This window comes from Bubalus bubalis, chromosome 6, assembly GCF_019923935.1.
Source record: "Bubalus bubalis isolate 160015118507 breed Murrah chromosome 6, NDDB_SH_1, whole genome shotgun sequence".
Lineage (NCBI taxonomy): Eukaryota > Metazoa > Chordata > Mammalia > Artiodactyla > Bovidae > Bubalus > Bubalus bubalis.
The window spans coordinates 24,956,589-24,978,918 of NC_059162.1; the positions used below are offsets into that span (position 1 = coordinate 24,956,589).

At 38.2% G+C, this 22,330-nt stretch overlaps 1 long non-coding RNA gene across 1 annotated transcript in view; it reads right to left on the reverse strand.

Moving 5' to 3' along the window:
• Positions 1-45: 45 nt before the first annotated feature.
• LOC123334004 overlaps positions 46-22,330 on the reverse strand; it is a 31,120-nt gene continuing 8,835 nt past the window's right edge. The window contains exon 2 of the long non-coding RNA XR_006551706.2: positions 46-1,054. This is a non-coding gene — a long non-coding RNA (uncharacterized LOC123334004). The remainder of the gene's footprint in view (positions 1,055-22,330) is intronic.

A 22,330-nucleotide genomic window follows, 5' to 3' on the forward strand; every position in this document is an offset into this window, starting at 1 on the left:
TGGCCAAAGTATTGGAGTTTCAGCTTTAGCATCATTCCTTCCAAAGAAATCCCAGGGCTGATCTCCACTCATATCTATCATCAAAATGATTGCTTTAGAAGAATTATTGATATTATTGATGAATAATGACATAGTCATCAATTTGATACCTTTAGTGAATCCTTTTTTGATATCCCCTCTTTGACATGACAAACTTTTCAGTAATAGTCATTAAATAAAATTAATAATGGTCAAAAACAGCTGGAGAGATATTGTTCAGATATCTCCCAGACCTCAGATTTTAATTTCTACCAGGTTTAAAGTCAGTTACAAGATTAGATGTTCATTTTTTTTGTCCCAACATCCAAAGTCTACAGACAAAAACAATTATTTCAATTGGAGAACACTGGCATCTTTTTTTTTCAGTGTTTGGTAAGGATTTATAAAATCATGAAGTTGTCAAGTATTGACTGCTTCCTTTGCTCTTTTCTCCTCTTCTTTGAACTGTAGAGAAAGGTTCATATTTATTCTAAAAAGATTCACTTCCTTTCTTAACTGGATTAACTCTCTTCATCTGGAAATAGTATTGACCAAGCAGAAATATCAAAATAGATTAAAATATCATTCACTGTCTCTTCTTCATCAAAGTCTTGGCTTTACTAGTATAATTTTCTTCTCCATTAAAAAAAAAAAAATCCTGTCAGTGTTGACGCTTACTAACATTTCCTTTCTCTTCCGCATTGTCAGTACTTATAGTAAATGATTCATTATTGTCTTTCATCCCTTTGTCATCTGAATCTTGTGCTGTTTCTCGTATGCATGCTTTGGATGTGCCAACTTGCACTACTCACAATTTTCATAAAGTCTGGGCAATGTTGAAGGCATTACACATTTCAAAACAGATCCAGACACTGCTGAAATTGCCTCTTTTGCTTCTTGAGCTCCACTGAGTTGTTACCCTTTCATGTTGGTATTGGTTTTGACTTCAAATTACTTTATGAAATTCACAAAAAATTATTAAGTAGTTTCTAATTTTAGAACAATTTTCCAAATGACTGAAAGGTACTTCAAATTCCTGTAGGACAAAGATGTAGAATTCAGTAACTTTTATATCAACCTAGTAGTTTTAATTTTGATGTCTTTTATCAGAATCTTATGCAAAATACTTTATGGAAATAACTGTCTAATAATTAGTTAGTGAAATTTAATATGACCAAAATATCAGAAGAAGGGTCAATTTATACAATGACTAAATTGTACCACTAGAACAATATTTTCTTGATTTGTTCTTTAGCTTAAAAACAAAAAGTTAAAGTGGAATACATTTCAATTTTTAAAATATTTTCCAGGATCATTAAAAATTTAACATATTAACTAAAATTTGTACTTTGGAAAGAAAAATATCTCACCTCAGTTTTCACTCTGTTCCACTGTTTAAATTTTAAACAAATAACAACTCCATGTAGTATTACAGAATAACAAAATTGAAGTAACTATACTGTTTCTTCATTTTTACAATTACAATGCTATTATTGCTTATTTCAAATACAGTTTAAATGCAGGAATGTACTGTTCTACAAGGATTGCAGGTGAAATAGTACACAGAGTACACACTCAAATTATTCAAATTTTATTAAGTTATGCTTGGAATGAATACATATACCTGAGTCTGACTGTGTTCAGGCTTAAGCATACAACTGGAAGTACTCAATATTAACTTCTTTATGGAATATAGTATTTATTAAAAATTAAGTTTAAAATGTGCTAATTAAAAGCTAAAATATAAATTATTAAAAAATCAACATTAACCATAGCAGTTATCTAGCTGGACAAACAAGGAATTCTGGGAGAAATATTTACCATGGATGTTCTTTAAAATTGCTAGCACATGGTGATAATATAAAGCAGATAAACTTTGAGTTAATTTCAGTTACAAATTGTCTTTAGAACAATGTACCCAGGGTGGACTGTTCTCCATGCCCCATCCCAAGAATGCCACTAATAACAAGTAACACATGAATCACTAATTGAACTCATGTTTCTATTTCTTCAACTATGGCTTTCTGCACCCCTGTCTCTCTGCTATCCACCTAGGTTCCAGGTACCTGTATGCTTTACTTCCAAATATTATTCCACAGGCCCCCGCAGGTCTCTTCATCCCTCTCCCTTCCAAAAAAACTTCTCTATGTTCTTCAACTGGATACTTCATTTTCAAGTTCACTGACTCTTGTATCATCTCCCCACTCCAGTACTCTTGGCTGGAAAATCCCATGGACGGAGGAGCCTGGTAGGCTGCAGTCCATGGAGCCGCTAAGAGTCGGACACGACTGAGCGACTTCACTTTCACTTTTCACTTTCATGCATTGGAGAAGGAAATGGCAACCCACTCCTGTGTTCTTGCCTGGAGAATCCCAGGGACGGGGGAGCCTGGTGGGCTGCCGTCTATGGGGTCACACAGAGTTGGACATGACTGAGATGATTTAGCAGCAGCACAGAATTTTTAATATTTCAAGTACTGCCTTTTTCAGTTCTATTTAGTTCCCCTTTTGTTCCTCTACTAAGGATTTTCCATCATTGCATTCACTATGAGAAGATTTTCATTTACTTTTTTAAGTAGAGGTATAATCATTGCTTGGAGAAGGCAATGGCACCCCACTCCAGTACTCTTGCCTAGAAAATCCCATGGACGGAGGAGCCTGGTAGGCTGCAGACCATGGGGTCGCGAGAGTCGGACACGACTGAGCGACTTCACTTTCACTTTTCCCTTTCATGCATTGGAGAAGGAAATGGCAAGCCACTCCAGTGTTCTTGCCTGGAGAATCCCAGGGACAGGGAAGCCTGGTGGGCCGCCGTCTATGGGGTCACACAGAGTCGGACACGACTGAAGCAACTTAGCAGCAGCAGCAGCATAATCATTGCTATAAAACTGTCTATTAATTCTGACATCTGGGTCCTATCAGAATTGGTCTCCCCTAATTGCTTTTCTCCTCGAGAATTGGTCAGGTTTTCCTGTTTCTTCTTTGTTTATCAATTTTACCTTATACCATGGACACTGCAAATATGTTGTAGACGTTAGATTCTTTCATATTCCTCTGAAGACCCTGACTTTGGATTTGTGTGTTTTAGCAGACATTTCTTGACTGGACTTGTACTGGAAACTCTGTGGTAAATGGTACCTCAAATAATCTCAACTCAGCTCTTTTTCCTTTCACTGGCTGCTTCAAATCTACCCTCAAATGTGTATCTCAAGGAGGAGCCACCAGAGATTAAGCTAGAAATTATCCATAGCTTTAGCAATACTCTATTTTTGGATTTCTCTTTTTCAGAATGTCTGCCCTCACTTTCCAATTACTGTGATTATTTCAAATTCTGTACTCTGGTTAGTTATTCAAGCCAATAAAATTGTAGATTTTTTCCATTAGAGTTCTAGAAGTCCTGCACAGTGCTGCTTGGGGCCTGTCTTTGCAAAAGTCATAAAAATATGAAACTCACTTAGCACCATCTCTTTCTTCCAAGCATCGTATCCTCTCTAGAGTCTGTCTGTTTTTGGTCCATCTTTAGAGCGTTTAGATAGATTTTACAGTTTTTTTTTTTTTTCCAGAGCTTATATGTACTATCTCTGAGAGAATTTTTCCAATAGGAGCTGCTACTACTGCTGCTAAGTCGCTTCAGTCGTGTCCGACTCTGTGCGACCCCATAGACAGCAGCCCACCAGGCTCCCCCGTCCCTGGGATTCTCCAGGCAAGAACACTGGAGTGGGTTGCCATTTCCTTCTCCTACCTGGCCACAAAAACTCATATTTTTCATTGAGGATTTCTATTTTCTTCTTTCCTTACTCTCCTCTTATAGCATCATTTTACTTTTTTGCTATCCTGTGCCAGAAAATGCTTTGGTTTAACTTATGCACTTGAATTAGAGATAGCTTCATCATTGGTGCTAGGGTACCAAGGCTGGTGTATTAGTTTGTTAGGGCTGCTATAACAAAATATCACAGACTTATTTTTGCACAGTTCTCAAGTCTAAAATCAGGTGTCAGCAGGTTTGGTTTCTTCTGAGGACTATCTCCTCAACTTGCAGATGGTCACCTTCTCACTTCACTTGCAGACAGCCCCTCACATGGCCTTTCTTCTGTGTATATGCATCCTTGACATTTATGTGTTCTAATCTCTTTTCATAAGGACACCAGTATACCTGGAGTAGAGCCCACCCCAATGGTCTCATTTTTAACTTAATTATTACCTCTTTAAAGACCTTAATTCTGTATCTGGTTACATTCTGAGGTGCTGGGGTTAGGGTTTCAACATATGAATTGGGTAAAATGGGGAGGGACACAAATTCAGCTCATAATAGCCTGCCATCTCTTCTTCATATAATTTTTATTTTGGGGGTGCTTTCCAAAAAATACTTTCACATAGTATGTTTAACCACTTAGTGTACATCTTACCTAGAAGAGCCCCACAGCCAGTTGGTTTCCTTACTGCATGAGGACCTCCACGTAGTTCTTGACACGTCTCCACTGTACCTTTGCCTACCTTTTCTTTTCTCATCTTCCTTCCAAACCTATTCCATTACTATTGTAAGTTTTACTAAAGGCAAAAGCCTCAAACTAGATATTTTCAATCTAAGGGGCTTGGCTCAACGCATCATTAATTCTGTGATAATAGCTTGAACACGGTTTCCAAATCATGAAAGAGGTATCATGAGACATTAAACCCTGATAGTCAAAATTTGACCAAGAGTTAAGAACTTTTATTCTGGTCAATTGGGCCAGAAGTTAACCTCCTTGCTCTATGGAATTAAGCTAGAAATGGTAATAAAGAAGAGGAAGAACAACAACATAATATTTCAGGTTATTCCAATTTTAAATTATTGAGATTCAATGTCACTCTGCTTTCTATAAGACAAACTCTAAACCCCTTGAGCTTGGTATTTCAGTCTTACTACAAATTAAACTATATTTACTTTTCATATGTTATCTTTAAACAGAAAAACTCAACTCAAGCTAGTCTAGATTATTGCTTCCTCAGATTTACTTCATCCTTGCTTATACAGTGTCTTCAGTCTCTAATATTCCTCGTTATTCTCTCCATATACTGGAAATCCTCCTTCATGCTTCATCAGATCAGATCAGATCAGTCACTCAGTCGTGTCCGACTCTTTGTGACCCCATGAATCGCAGCACGCCAGGCCTCCCCGTCCATCACCAACTCCCGGAGTTCACCCAGACTCACGTCCATCGAGTCAGTGATGCCATCCAGCCATCTCATCCTCTATCGTCCCCTTCTCCTCCTGCCCCCAATCCCTCCCAGCATCAGAGTCTTTTCCAATGAGTCAACTCTTCGCATGAGGTGGCCAAAGTACTGGAGTTTCAGCTTTAGCATCATTCCTTCCATAGAAATCCCAGGGCTGATCTCCTTCAGAATGGACTGGTTGGATCTCCTTGCAGTCCAAGGGACTCTCAAGAGTCTTCTCCAACACCACAGTTCAAAAGCATCAATTCTTCGGCACTCTTCACAGTCCAACTCTCACATCCATACATGACCACAGGAAAAACCATAGCCTTGACTAGACGAACCTTTGTTGGCAAAGTAATGTCTTTGCTTTTGAATATACTACCTAGGTTGGTCATAACTTATAGTACCCATAAAATCCTATATCATCCACTGTGATTTTTCTGATTATTTCAGTCCACAGTAGAATGTACCTCACTCCATCACTTACTACACCTCTATGAAGCTGAGGTCTTCATTTACACAAGAGGAATTGCTGAATGAAGTTCACAGCACAGTGGACATGGCTCTGGAGTCCTGAGCTCATCCTGTTCCAGCCTCCAGGGGCAACCAGCAGTGATGGCAGCAGCAGGAGGCAGAGGGGAAGCAGGAGCCACTGAGACGAGGAGGTGCACATATGCCTGTAGACTGTGGACCTAACAGGAGAGTTCCCAGACAAGATGGTAGAGTACAAGGACCTGAGCTAACTTCTTTTCACAAAAACACCAAACTCACAACTAACTGCTGAACAACCATTTACATAAAAAAAAAAAAAAAGATTTTCTACTTTTAAAAACAAAGAAGCCACGAGATATTAGGAGGTGTACATTCATGATATCAAATTCCAGACCCACAAACTGGAAAATAATTATATCTCAGAGGTTCTCCCACAGGAGAATTCTGAACCCCAGGTCAAGCTCCCCAGTTCGTGGGTATGGCATTAGGAGAAGTCCCCAGAGCATTTAGCTTTGAAGGGGTTTGATCACAGGAACTTCACGGGACTGAGGGAAATAGAAACACCACTACTGGAGGGCACACAGAGGTTTCAAGCACGCTGGGAGGGACCCAGGGGAAAAAGCAGTGACTTCATAAGAGCCTGGCCAAACCTACCTGCAGGCCTTAGAGGGTCTTCTGGAGATGTAGGAGGTGGCTGTGGATCACTTCAGGGACAAAAACACTTGTGGTGGATGTACTTGGGAGCACTCATTGGCAAAAGCAATCCTGGGGGCTGACATTTTGAAGCCAAGACCTGGTCCCAACCAACAGCCCAGAGGCTCCAGTGCTGCGATGTCTCAGGCCAGACAACCAATAAGGCAGGAGCACAGATCCACCCATCTGGAGACAGGCTACCTGAAGTATTCCTGAGCCCACAGCTGCCTCTAAACATACACCTTGACACAGTCCTGTCCACCAAAGGGACAAAACCCAGTTCCATCCACCAATGGCAAGCATCATGCCCTCCCAACAGGAAGCCTGCACTAGCCTTTTAGACCAGCCTCACCCACCAGGGGGCAGACACTAGAAGCAAGAGGAACTTGCTATCTGCTACCATAATTCCGCTACCTGTGTGACCTCAAACACAGAAAATTAACAAAAACAAGACAGCAGAGGAATATATTCTAGATAAAGAAACAGGATAAAATCCCAGAAGAAGAACTAAGTGAAGTGGAGATAGGCAATGTAGCTAAAAAAGAATCCAGAGTAATGACAATAAAGATGATCCAAGATCTCAGAAAAAGAATGGAGGTACAGACCAAGGAGATACAAGAAATGTTTAACAAACAGCTAGAAAATTTAAATAACAGAGATGAAAAAGGCAATAACTGACATGAAAAATACACTGGAAGCAGTCAGCATCACAATAAACGAGGCAGAAGAATAGATAAGTGAGTAGTCTCAATGGTGAACATAGAATGGTAGAAATCACTGCAAAAGAACAGAATAAAGGAATCAAAAGAAATGAGGACAATGTAACAGACCTCTTGGACAACATTAAAAGGATCTACATTTGCATTATAGGAGTCCCAGAAGGAAAAGAGAGAGAGAAAAAACCTGAGAAAATATTTGAAGAAGTAATAGCTGAAAACTTCCTTACAGTCCCAGACAGGATAAACCCAAGGAGGACCACGCTGAGACACATATTAATAAAATTTACAAAAGTTAAAGACAAAGAAAAAATATTAAGAGCAACAAGGGAACAGCAACAAGTAATATACAAGGGAATCCTTACAGGTTACCAGCTGATTTTTCAGCAGAAACTCTGCAGGCCAGAGGGAGTGGCATTAGATACATAAAGTGATGAAAGGGAAAAACTTACAACCAAGAATACTCTACCCAACAAGACTCAGGCTCAGAAGCAACAGAGAAATCGAAAGCTTTATAGACAAGCAAAAACTGATACAATTCAGCACCACTAAACCATCTTTACAACAAATGCTTACAGGAATTTCTCAAGAAGGAAGAGAAAAAGCCACAACTAGAAATAAAAAAAATTACAAATGAGAAAGCTCGCCAGTAAAGGCAAACATACAGTAAAGGTAGGAAATCATCCATATACAAATAAGACATCGAAACCAACAATTGTAAAAACAGAAGACTACAAATTGAGGATATTGGAAATGCATCTGAAATTAAGAGACCAGCAACTTAAAACAACCTTGTACATATACAGACTGCTAAATCAAAATCTCATGGTAACTGCAAACCAAAAATCTACAATTGATACACACACAAAAAAAGAATAAAAATCCAAACACAATACTAAAGATAGTCATCAAATCACAAGAGAAGAGAACAAAAAGGAAAGGAATGAAAAATATCTACAAAAACAATCCCCATGCATATTGGTAATTACCTTAATTTTAAATGGATTAAATGCTCCAACCAAAAGACACAGACTGGATGAATGAATACAAAAACAAGACCCATAAATATGCTGTCTACAAGAAACCCACTTCAGACATAGGGACACATACAGAGTAAAATTGCAGGGATGGGAAAAGATATACCATGCAAATTGGAATCAAAAGAAAAAGAAAGCTGGAACAGCAATACTTGTATCAGACAAAATAGACGTTAAAATAAAGACTGTTAAAAGAGACAAAGAAGGACACTACGTAATGATCAAGGGATGAATTCAAGATGATATAACAATTATAAAATAATTGAACATAATTAAATATAACATGTAAATATTGTAGGCACCAAAATAGGAGTACCATAATATATAAGGCAAATGCTAATAGCCATAAAAATAGAAATAAATGATAACACAGTAATAGTGGGGGATTTTAACACCTCACACAGGTCAATAGATAGATCATCCAGACAGAAAATCAATAAGGAAACAAAGATTTTAAATGATATATTAGACTAGATGGACTAATTGATATTTATAGGTTATTTGATCAAAAAACAGAAAAACATACATTCTTCTCAACAGCACATAGAACATTCTCCAGGACAGATCAGATGCTGGGTCATAAAGCAAGCCTAGAAAAATTTAAGGAATCTGAAACCACATCAAGTATCTATTCTGACCACAGCATTCCTGGAAAGTCCCATGGATGGAGGAGCCTGGTGGGCTGCAGTCCATGCGGTCGCTGAGGGTCGGACACGACTGAGCGACTTCACTTTCACTTTTCACTTTCATGCATTGGAGAAGGAAATGGCAACCCACTCCACTGTTCTTGCCTGGAGAATCCCAGGGATGGGGAGCCTGGTGGGCTGCCGTCTATGGGGTCACACAGAGTCGGACACGACTGAAGCGACTTAGCAGTAGCAGCACAAGAAAAAAACTGTAAAAATTATAAACATGTGGAGCCTAAAGAATATGCTACTAAACAACCAATAGATCACTGAAGAAATCAAAGAAAATCAAAAGATGCCTAGGGAAAAATGAAAACACAACAAACCAAAACCTTTGGGATACCGTAAAGCCAGTTCTAAGAGGGAAGTTTACAACAATAAAATCTTACCTCAGGAAACAAGAAAAATCCCAAATAAACAACCTAATCTTACACCTAGAGCAACTAGAGAAAGAACAAACAAAACCAAAACTTAGCAGAAGAAAATAAAAATCAGAGCAGATATAAATGAAATAAAGATGAAGAAAACAACAAAAAAATCAGTGAAACTAAGTGTGGGTTCTTTGAAAAGATAAACAAAATGGATAAACCTTTAGACAGACTCACCAAGAAAAAAAGGAGAGGACTCACATCAATGAAATCAGAAATGAAAAAGGAAGTTACAACTGCAACCACATAATACAAAGTCTCACAGGAGACTACTAAAAGCAACTGTATGGAAATAAAACAAACAACCCAGAAGAAATGGAAAAATTATTAGAAAGCTACAATCTCCCAAACTGAACCAGGAAAAAATAGAAAATATGAACAGACCAATCACAAGTATTGAAATTGAAACTGTGATTTTAAAATGTGCAATAAGCAAAAGTTCAGGACCAGATGGCTTCACAGGAGAATTCTATCAAGCATTTAGAGAAGAGTTAACAGCTATCCTTCTGAAACTACTCCAAGAAATTGCAGAGGAAGAAATACTCCCAAACTCATCCTATAAGGCCACTATCAACCTGATACCAAAACCAGACTGAGATACCACCAAAAAAAAAAAAAGAAAGAAAGAAAATTACAGGCCTATATCACTGATGAACACAGTCACAAAAATTCTGAACAAAATACTAACCTGAATACAACAATACATTAAAAGGATCATACACCATGATTAAGTGGGATTTATCCCAGGGATGCAAGGATTCTTTAATATTCACAAGTCAGTTTAACATACCACATTAACACTATGGTACATATACACAATGGAGTATTATTCAGCCATTAAAAAGAATACATTTGAATCAGTTCTAATGAGGTGGATGAAACTGGAGCCTATTATACAGAGTGAAGTAAGCCAGAAAGAAAAACACCAATACAGTATACTAACGCATATATATGGAATTTAGAAAGATGGTAACAATAACCCTGTGTACGAGACAGCAAAAGAGACACTGATGTATAGAACAGTCTTATGGACTCTGTGGGAGAGGGAGAGGGTGGGAAGATTTGGGAGAATGGCATTGAAACATGTAAAATATCATGTATGAAATGAGTTGCCAGTCCAGGTTCAATGCACGATACTGGATGCTTGGGGCTGGTGCCTGGGACGACCCAGCGGGATGGAATGGGGAGGGAGGAGGGAGGAGGGTTCAGGATGGGGAACACATGTATACCTGTGGCGGATTCATTTTGATATTTGGCAAAACTAATACAGTTATGTAAAGTCTAAAAATAAAATAAAATTTAAAATTAAAAAAAAAACTAAACTAAAATAAAATAAAATAAAAACCATATGATCATCGCAATAGATTCAAGAAAAGCTTTTGACAAAATTCAATACCTATTTATGATTTTTTAAAAATCTTCAGAAATTGGGCAAAAAGAGAACCTACCTCATAACATAATAAAGGCTGTATTTGAGAAACCTGGGCTTCCTGGGTAGCTCAGCTGGTAAAGAATCTGCCTGCAATGCAGGAGGCCCCAGTTCAATTCCTGGATTGGGAAGATCCCCTGGAGAAGGGATAGGCTACTCATTCCAATATTCTCAGGCTTCCCTGGTAGCTCAGACTGTAAAGAATCCACCTGCAATGCAGGAGACCTGGTTTGGGAAGATCCCCTGGAGGAGGGCATGGCAACCCACTCCAGTATTCTTGCCTGGAGAATCCCCATGGACAGAGGAGCCTGGCAGGCTATAGCCCATGTGTTGCAAAGACTTGGACATGACTGAGCAACTAAACACAGACTTGAGAAATCCACAGCTAACACAGCATTCAATGGTGAAAAGTTCAAAGCATTTCATCTAAGGAACAAGACAAAGATGCCCACTCTTGCCACTTTAATTAAACATAAAAGCAGTTTTTTTGATCCATGATAAACAGGCACATGAAAATATACTCCAACATGGCTAATTATTAGCGAAATGCAAATACCTACAATGAGATATCACATGAGTCAAAAAGTCTATGCACAAGAAATGCTGGAGAGGGTGTGGGGAAAATGGAACCCTCCTACACTGTGGGTGGGAATTTAAATTGGGACAGCCACTATGGAGAACGGTACAGAAGTTTTTTTAAAACATTAAAAATAGAGCTACAATAAGACGCAGCGATCCCACTCCTGGGCATATATCCAGAGAAAAGCACATTTCAAAAATACAGGCACCCAAATGTTCATTGCTACACTATTACAATAGTCAAGATATGGAAGCAACCTAAATGTCCACTGACAGGTGAATGGATAAAGAAGATACGGTACATATGTACAATACAATATTATTCAGTCATAAAAATGAATGAAATAATGCCATGCACAGCAATATGAAATGATCTAGAGATTATCATACTCAGTAAAATCAGAGAAAGACAAATATCTTATGAAATCATTCATATGCATAATCTAAAAAATGATACAAATTAATTTACAAAACAAAAACAGACTTACAAACTTAGAAAACAAACTTAGGCTTACCAAAGGGGAAGGTGGGGAGAGGGATAAAATAAGAGGTTGGGATTAACATGTACTTACCATTACATATAAAACAAACAATCAGCAAGGATCTATAGCACACAGAACTATACTCAATACACTAATAACCTATATGGGAAACAAATCTGAAAAAGAATAGATATTTGTATCAGTTCAGTTCAGTTGCTCAGTCGTGTCCGTCTCTCTGCGACTCCATGAATCGCAGAATGCCAGGCCTCCCTGTCCATCACAAACTCCCGGAGTTCACTCGGGCTCACATCCATCGAGTCAGTGATGCCATCCAGCCATCTCATCCTCTGTCATCCCCTTCTCCTCCTGCCCCCAATCCCTCCCAGCATCAGAGTCTTTTCCAATGAGTCAACTCTTCACATGAGGTGGCCAAAGTATTGGAGTTTCAGCCTTAGCATCAGTCCTTCCAATGAACACCCAGGACTGATCTCCTTTAGGATGGACTGGTTGGATCTCCTTGCAGTCCAAAGGACTCTCAAGAGTCTTCTCCAACACCACAGTTCAAAAGCATCAATTCTTCAGCACTCAGCTTTCTTCACAGTCCAACTCTCACATCCATACATGACTACTGGAAAAACCATAGCCTTGACTAGATGGACTTTTGTTGGCAAAGTAATGTCTCGGCTTTTTAATATGCTCTTTAGGTTGGTCATAACTTTCCTTCCAAGGAGTAAGCATCTTTTAATTTCATGGCTGCAATCACCATCTGCAGTGATTTTGGAGCCCCAAAAAATAAAGTCTGACATTGTTTCCACTGTTTCCCCATCTATTTCCCATGAAGTGATGGGACCAGATGCCATGATCTTCGTTTTCTGAATGTTGAGCTTTAAGCCAACTTTTTCACTCTCCTCTTTCACTTTCATCAAGAGGCTTTTTAGTAACTCTTCACTTTCTGCCATAAGGATGGTGTCATCTGCGTATCTGAGGTTACTGATATTTCTCCCAGAAATCCTGATTCCAGATTGTGCTTCTTCCAGCCCAGCCTTTCTCATGATGTACTCTGCATAGAAGTTAAATAAGCAGGATGACAATATACAGCCTTGACGAACTCCTTTTCCTATTTGGAACCAGTCTGTTGTTCCATGTCCAGTTCTAACTGTTGCTTCCTGACCTGCATACAGATTTCTCAAGAGGCAGGTCAGGTGGTCTGGTATTCCCATCTCTTTCAGAAGTTTCCACAGTTTATTGTGATCCACACAGTCAAAGGCTTTGGCATAATCAATAAAGGAGAAATAGATGTTTTCCTGGAACTCTCTTGCTTTTTCCATGATCCAGCGGATGTTGGTAATTTGATCTCTGGTTCCTCTGCCATTTCATGTTCAAACCAGCTTGAACATCTGGAAGTTCATGGTTCACATACTGCTGAAGCCTGGCTTGGAGAATTTTGAGCATTACTTTACTAGTGTGTGAGATGAATGCAATTGTGTGGTAGTTGGAGCATTCTTTGGCATTGCCTTTCTTTGGGATTGGAATGAAAACTGACCTTTTCCAGTCCTGTGACCACTGCTGAGTTTTCCAAATTTGCTGGCATAGCTAAACCACTTTGCTGTACACCTGAAACTAACACAATATTGTAAATCAAATATATTATAAAATTTTAAAAATAAAATAAAAAAGGATTATTATCCCTGTTTATAGGATTTCTTAGAGAATCTCAGATAATATTTTTAAAAGAAAACATAACGATAACAAATACTTAAGCACAACTTCTAGGATTTAAATCCAAGAGGCTCCTGAGATTCTATATCCTTATAGGAAATATACTATTGATATATTAGTAAGCAAAAGATAGCACTTGAGGGCTGCTATTATTAACTTTTACCATGTCTATCTACTGAATTTATGATGAATGCATTTTTTATTTTACTAAAAAGATTTTTATCTCTTTGAGAACAGGGACACTTTTTCTTTTCCTTCTACGGTATGCGTCTGCACAGGAGGCACTTAACTAATATTTGCTGAATACGTGAATAAATGATTAAACCTATTACAGAGACATTATTTACCTAGTTAAAATCACTGTTTTACCTCTCACTGCATCCTTCTTGGAAAAAATCATAGAGTGCCTGATTCTTGTTCAAATATAAATTCCCCCAAGAAAAGGAACTTCCTGTGGCTGCTGAGGAGAAGCTGAAACCCCAATCCTGATTGCAGCAAGCAGAGATTCAGAGAGAAAATAAGGTTCTGATGTCCACAAAAAATTCAAGACTCTGGATGTGTCTGAAGCATAAACTGCTGAGCCAACAAGGAATAAATGCAGCAAAAACGTGTTGCAAGGTGACTGAAGTTTTTTTTTTTTTTCCTCACATTCTGTAACATCTAGAGCTGGCTGGCTATGACCTAATTATTGGACTAGCAGTGTGAAAGGACTTCTGTGCAATATTTAGCATTTCCAGTGACTTTAGGCATTAAGGCTGGATATTTTGTTTCTTAAAAAACAGTTTCCTTTACCTTAACATACTTATCCCAATAATTCTGTCATCTCTGCTTTTCAACCAGAAAACCTCTCAGTTCTGGACATTGTCAGGTTTTGTCTCTTACTCACTAAAGACAGACTTCCTTCTGTCTTTATTTGGGGACTTCCTCCTGATTGCTACTGGGGCCAAACTATAAAGTCAGGAAGACAGACCCAATCCTTTATGTGGGAAGCTAGAATAATAAGAATCCTGTCTCCTCTCTTAGTCTTGGAATGGTCTCAAACCCCACCAATACTTTGTCAACCTTTACTCCAAGAGCCAAGGCAGTTTTCCACATTGCATTATGTAAATATATCACACATATTTTCTAAAACTGTGGTGTATTAATCAAGAGAGTCAAGAGAGTTACCTGTATTTTCATGAAAATACCTACATCAATATATATTTTGCCTTTCAAGTTTTAAATGCCATTTTCATATAATTAAGTACAAAGATCTTGAATGTTAAGGTTATAAGAAAGTTTTTCCTTTTATATACTTTTAATCAACTTTATTGAGTATACTTAATACAAAATATAATTCAACAATTTAAAATGTACATTTCAATGATTTTAGACAAGTGCATATAATCATGAAACGATCACAACAATCACGAAACAGAATATTCCCATTACCTAAGAGCTCTGTCATGCTCTTTTGCACTCAAAACCATTGCTATCAATTCTGGCATCTAAAAACCACTAATATATTTTGAGACATTATATTTTTGCCTTTTGCAGAAACACAAATAAATGGAATCATATGGCAGTCTTTTGTACCTGATTTATTTCACTTAGTATGATGATTTTGCGCTGAAGAATTGATGCTTTTGAATTGTGGTGTTGGAGAAGACTCTTGAGAGTCCCTTGGACTGCAAGGAGATCCAACCAGTCCATTCTAAAGGAGATCAGTCCTGGGTGTTCTTTGGAAGGACACTGAAACTCCAGTACCTTGGCCACCTCATGCGAACAGTTGACCCATTGGAAAAGACTCTGATGCTGGGAGGGATTGGGGGCAGGGGGAGAAGGGGATGACAGAGGATGAGATGGCTGGATGACATCACCAACTCGATGGACATGAGTTTGAGTGAACTCTGGGAGTTGGTGATGGACAGGGAGGCCTGGCATGCTGCAATTCATGGGGTTGCAAAGAGTCGGACAGGACTGAGTGGCTGAACTGAACTGATGATGATTTTTGTATTTATCCACAATTTTTTATATCAATAGTGCACTCCTTGGGACTCTCAGGAGAGAGAGAAAGTATAAATGACAATTTGTTTATCCATTAACTAGGTAACAGACATTTGAGTTGTTTCTGTTTTGACTGTTATGAATAATGCTACAATGGCTACATAAATATAAGTCTTTGTGTGATCATACATGTTTAATCTCTCTTGGGCAAACAGCTAACAGTAAAACTGAAGGTTCAATACAGTAGGTGAACGTTTAACTTTTTAAGAAACCATCCAATTGTTTTCCAAAGTAACTGTACCATTCCGTAATCCCTCCAAAAACATACAAGAGTTCAGGCTGCTCTACCACATCTTCATAACATTCCAAGATTTGGTACTGCCTATCTTGTTAAACCTAATTCATTACAATGGATGTGTAGTATGTCATAGTGATTTCAATTTGTATTTTCTTAAAAATGAAATAAATATCTTTACATGTGCTTATATGTCATTCATATATCTTCTCTGCAAGTGTCTAGTCAAATCTCTCTTGCCTGTTTTTTAATTGGTTTGTCTCATTAAGTGTAAGAGTTTTTTATATATTCCAGATACAAGCTATAGATTTTTGTTTTGCAAATATTTTCTTCCTCTTTGTGGCTTACCTTTTCATTTTTTCATAGTATCTTTGGAGAGCAAAGCTTTTGAATTTTGAAGAAATCAAATTTCACCCATTTTTTTTCTTTTTGATTAGTGCTTAGAGAGTGAAAAAGTTGGCTTAAAGCTGAACATTCAGAAAAAGAAGATCATGGCATCTGGTCCCATCACTTCATGGGAAATAGATGGGGAAACAGTGGAAACAGTGTCAGACTTTATTTTTCTGGGCTCCAAAATCACTACAGATGGTGACTGCAGCCATGAAATTAAAAGACGCTTGCTCCTTGGAAGGAAAGTTATGACCAACCTACATAGCATATTCAAAAGTAGAGACATTACTTTGCCAAAAAAGGTTCATCTAGTCAAGGCTATGGTTTTTCCTGTGGTCATGTATGGATGTGAGAGTTGGACTGTGAAGAAGGCTGAGCGCCGAAGAATTGATGCTTTTCAACTGTGGTGTTGGAGAAGACTCTTGAGAGTCCCTTGGACTGCAAGGAGATCCAACCAGTCCATTCTGAAGGAGATCAGCCCTGGGATTTCTTTGGAAGGAATGATGCTAAAGCTGAAACTCCAGTACTTTGGCCACCTCATGCGAAGAGTTGACTCATTGGAAAAGACTCTGATGCTGGGAGGGATTGGGGGCAGGAGGAGAAGGGGACGACAGAGGATGAGATGGCTGGATGGCATCACTGACTCGATGGACGTGAGTCTGAGTGAACTCCGGGAGTTGGTGATGGACAGGGAGGCCTGGCGTGCTGCGATTCATGGGGTCACAAAGAGTCGGACACGACTGAGCGACTGATCTGATCTGATCTGATCCTATTTAAGAAATCTTTCCCTTACCAAAGGTCACATAGGTTTTCCTCTTATGCTCTCTTCTACTAGTGTTACAGTTTTAGCTATTACATTTAGATCACTGATTCACTTTTGGGCTAATTATTTCATATACGGTACAAAGTAATGGTCTAGGTTTATGTTTATACATCTGGATATCCAAATATTCCAACAGTAATCTGGGCAGCATAGGTAATTTCTCTGCCATTCCCTGAACTGGAACAATACCTTCTCCAATGAGATCTGAACTCCAGGCTTGAGGAGTGATTCCCCCCTCAAAGTTTATCTTTAATTAGAAAGTTTTCCTTAGCTCTTAGGGTGCTATCTAGCACTCCCTGTACATCATATATTTACTGTTTTCTTGTGGCCTAATAGTTCTTTATATGAAACCAAAACATTAGACTGAAATCAACCAAGAATTATACCTAATTTTGTTGGACTGTTTTTTTCCTGATGGAACTGACCCTTTTACCATTATGAAATATTCCTGAAATATTCCTCTAATAATACTATCTAAGTCCATTTTGTATAACACAAACACAGCCATGCCACAGCATATTTCTTATGTGTAATGATTGCATGCTACATCTTCAACTGCATTACTTTTAATTGTCATCCTTAAGTGTCTCACTTATAAAAAGCACATATTTGGTTTACTTTCAAATACAGTTACCAATATGGTTAGTTTTAGTTTTATTTTCTATTTATGACATTTATTAGTTATTACGGTCATTCTTTTTTAATCTTTTCTCTCCTTTTCAATATTCTATGGATTGTATATTTTTTGGTATTTATTACCTTCTCTACAGTCTTGTTAACTATAGCTTTGTGTGTTTTTTTAAGTGATTTCTCAGGGTTTTCAATCTTTTATAATCTCCTAGTAGTTAACATCAAATCACTTCAGGTACAATGTAAGGTCCTTACAACAGTATGCAATAATTATCCTTCTCTCATTACTTTTGCTATTCTTATATATTTTACTTCTAAACATGTTGTATATCCCACAATACATTGTTATTATTTTTGCTTTCATGAGACAACACTCTTGAGAAATTAGGAAATGAAAAAATATGTCTTCTCTATTTACCCACATACTTGTCATTCTCAGTACTCTCTGTAGATGTGAATTTCCATGTTGTATCATTTTTCTTCACTCTGAGGAGCTTCCATTAATGATTCAAATACTGCAGGTCTCCTGAAAAGTAAATCCCTCCACTGTTTAACCAAAACTGTTTTTATTTCACTCTAATTTTGAGAAATATTTTCATTGGAACTGAAATTCTAGGTTGGCTCTTTTCCTAGCAATTTAAAGATCTCATTCCATTATCTTCTGGCTTCCATAATTTCTGATGAGAAGTTATTAGTAAGCCTTTTGGTTCTTCTGCTATATTTGTCTTTTTCTCTGCTCTTAAGATCTTCCCTTTATCATTGGTTTTCAGCAATTTTGTTGTGCATGCCTATCTGTATGTCTGTTTACAGTGCTTGGGGTCCACAGAGCATCTTTGATCTGTCAGCTTATATTTTTGACAAATGTGGAAAAAATTCTATTAACTTTTTTAATATTCTTTTCCATGTCAATCTCTTTTCCTTCTAGCTCTCTAATTACAGATATGTTAAAGATACTTTAATATTTCCCACAAGTCACTAATGGCTCTGTTCTCTGTTTCTGCTTGTCAACCTTTGTTTTTTTAAACTTTGGTTTGTCAAGTTTCCAAAGCAATGTCTTCAAATCCACTAATATGTTCTTCTATAGTATCTAATGTGATAACAAGCCCATTAAGCAAATTTTCACTGTAGATATTGCTTCTACAGTTCTAAAATTTCCATTTGGTTCCTTTGGTTAATTGTCATTTCTCTATTGAGATTTTTATTTCATTCCTATTTATGACCAAAATTTTCTTTTAAATCCCTGTACTTATTTATAATAGATATTTAGTCTTTGTATATTAATTCCATCAATTCTTTTTTCTTTTCTTATACAGAGTACTTCCCTTGTGGCTCAGCTGGTAAAGAATCTGCCTGCAATGCAGGAGACCTGGGTTTGATCCCTGGGTCAGGAAGATCCCCTGGAGAAGGGAAAGGCTACCCACTCCCGTATTCTGGTCTGGAGAATTCCATGGACTGTATAGTCCATGGGGTCACAAAGAGTCAGATACAACTGAGCAACTTTCACTTTCACTTTCTAGAGAATGCTAGTTTCTACTCTATTTGTGGGTGTCTAAGGAATGACTACATCAGAAAGGGATAGCTAATGTCCATAAACAAATTCCCTACCAATTGTCTTGGGGCAGATGGCACTTATGTCTCCTATTTTTATGCAGAAAGAAATGAAAGCTGAGATTACCACACATGCCCTGATGCTCTCTCAGAAAGTTCCTTAGACCTAAACTTTGCTCCATTATAATGAGCTACAGAAACAATCATTAGTATTATTTTCCATCATTATACTTGACATAAATAGGAATAAGCTTTTTCTTGTAAAGCACTTAATTAGATCTGAAATCCTCCCAATGGCCTTGAAAGAAGGGTATCATTACCCTTACTTCTTAAAAAACTATCTCCTATCTCAGGTTCACAGAAGTTCCAAACATGCATGTTTGTCTGTAAACATTATGCATTTGGCATTAAGTAAACTGCATCTTGTCTCTGGGTAGTGTGTCTATGAATGTTCACTTAAGACCCACTATATGCACTGAAACATGTATATTATAATTAGTGAAATAGATGGCTAGTCCAGGTTCGATGCATGAGACAGGGTGCTCAGGGCTGGTGCACTGGGATGACCCTGAGGGATGGGATGGGGAGGGAGGAGGGAGGGAAGTTCAGGACGGGGAACACATGTACACCCGTGGCTGATTCATATCAATGTATGGCAAAAACCACTACAATATTGTAAACTAATTAGCCTCCAATTAAAATAAATAAATTTTTTAAAGGAAATAAAAGACCCACTATGTGACGTGAGTGAAAGTCTCTCAGTCGTATCTGACTCTTTGCAACCCCATGGTCTATATATAGCCCACCAGGCTTCTCTGTCCATGGAATTCTTCAGGCAAGAATATGGGAGTAGGTTGCCATTTCCTTCTCCAAGACCCACTATGTGGTCCTGATGTAATGCATGATCAATGTCTTTTATAAACTTAGGTCTCCCTGGATCAGATGAGTAACACTGATTTCTGTTGGACTTGTCAGGCATCTTGTATAAGCCACTTAATTGTTACATATATTTTTCTGATTCTATTTATGATAATCATCTCTCCCCTCAATTACTCTTTCTTGTTTATTCAGAAAGTATACTGAAAGAAGGCCTGGACTCACAAGGCTCTCTACTTCTACATGGCACCCTTACAATCAAGAAGAAGAAAAACTCCCTGAAGGTTTTATAATTCTAGACATAATTTATGCAGATATAAATGCAGAGATCTGACTCTGATTTAGAAGAACAAAAGCTACCCAAAATGCATTTGGTCTCTGATGTCAACAATTCTTTCTACACATTTCTATACAGCCATGTAGCAACTTTAATGTAGGTCAGTTATCATATAGTCTTTCTTAATGGAGAAAGAAAATAAGTCCAGTTCCCCAGGCCATGAAATACATGTTTCTCTGGAAGTATTTCTTCAGAAAAGGGTCCTTCTCACCCAAGACCTCCCATGGGATTCAGTTCTTACATTGTCTTAGACACACATGTACCTGATTCAGTCTGACTAGATAAAGCTCAAGGGCCCACTACCCAGAGTTCCAACTCCCCTAGAAAGGCTGTAAAGCATACACACTTTAAACCATGCTCTTCCTGGCTGTGAAATCTTCCCCACACATATTAGAAAGATTTTTTAAGAAATCCTTACACACATAAATCAGTTGATGCCTCAACCTTAGCAAGACCTGGAAGGTTGTAGGTTAGAGTCCATTCTGTAAGACTGGCTCTTGCTTTGCAGTAAGGTTAGGCCATTAGATATTCTAATGAGTGCCCAACTTGTACATTCCCATTAAAGATTAATTTGGCTGCCTTGCAACATCTGTGTTCTGCTGACTCCTATCTGTTCCCCAGACTGCAGGGCCAAACTCATCCATCATCACAGACAGACACTTGGAAGCCACCCCTTGCTGTTGCTTCAAAATATCAAAGAATGAGTCATCTCAGGCAAGGGAGATTCCTAGAGTGGCCTGCCCCAGGGGCTTCTTCTCAAAAGCCCTTCTCAGGTCCCCCACTTGCCTTTTGGGGTTGAATCTTATGAAGACACCATCACAGCTGAGTCCTTGAAAGCACAGCAAATGGAGCATGCTGAAAGGTGGCTTTAAGGAGGCATTACAGCCACGTGGAATCTGGAGACATTTCTGCCATAGTTCCCTACCCAAAATAGCAATTGGTGAAATTTAACCTGAGAACTGTTGTCGAAAACAAGTGTGAGTATTTTAGTTAATGGAAGCCATCCCAACTGTGGGTGTGGGTTCACCCCAAGGCCCAAGGGATTTGAAGAACCTAAATTCTCTCTGTTTGCTGAAAGAGTACTGCAGGTGAGCAGGAAGCTACTCTGAGTGTGCAGTTAAGAAAGTCTCCCACGAAGCTGAGAGAAACCCATAAGGACTAGCAGTGTTCAGCATCAGAGACTCACACACTAGGTATACAGACCCCAAGAGGGCTCTTTGCATAGGGAGAGAGGATTGGTCTGGGTACAACTTGCTTGTGATGCCCAGATTCTCATGGAAAGAACCCTGACTGCTATCATTTACACATGCCATAGACAGGACCCCACCTCTGATATAGGCAGCTATGAAATATATCCACATGTGTAACACACAGACCAAGAGAAGAAATACAACTGAAGATGATATAGGCAATTTGGAAAGTTAGGAAGCTTCCTGACAACTGAGGTATTCAAGTCAAGGCTGGTAAACACTAGGATAAGAAAGTCATACAGAGGGTTCAAGCATCAAATGAGTCATTTTTTAAAAAGATTGTCTTTGTGGACCCTTCCAACTCAGATTCCACAGTCTACAAATTCACCAATTAACAGGACATACCAAGCGACATAAGTTACCTGCAAATGTGTACATCAAACCATTTACAAATATATACCATACATATGCTGTCTGCTTGCCTAAATATAAATGGGGCAATCTGCAATATAAACAAGCATCAAAGTCATTTATACACTTTTACATAAGCGAACTTGCTTGTGTACAAAGGTGTGCACATAGACAGGCTAGGATGACAAATGAGGCTGTAGAGACAATGTAATAGCTTGATCTGATAACTCCTAAAACTAAAATACAAAAAGTTAAGTTTACAGCTCTTTTCCTTCTTCATTTTGTCAATGTTGAACTAAATAAATGAAGAACATCTCCCAAATAAAACCCTTGGGAAAAAATGAGAGAAAATGTAGATAAAGACTATGAA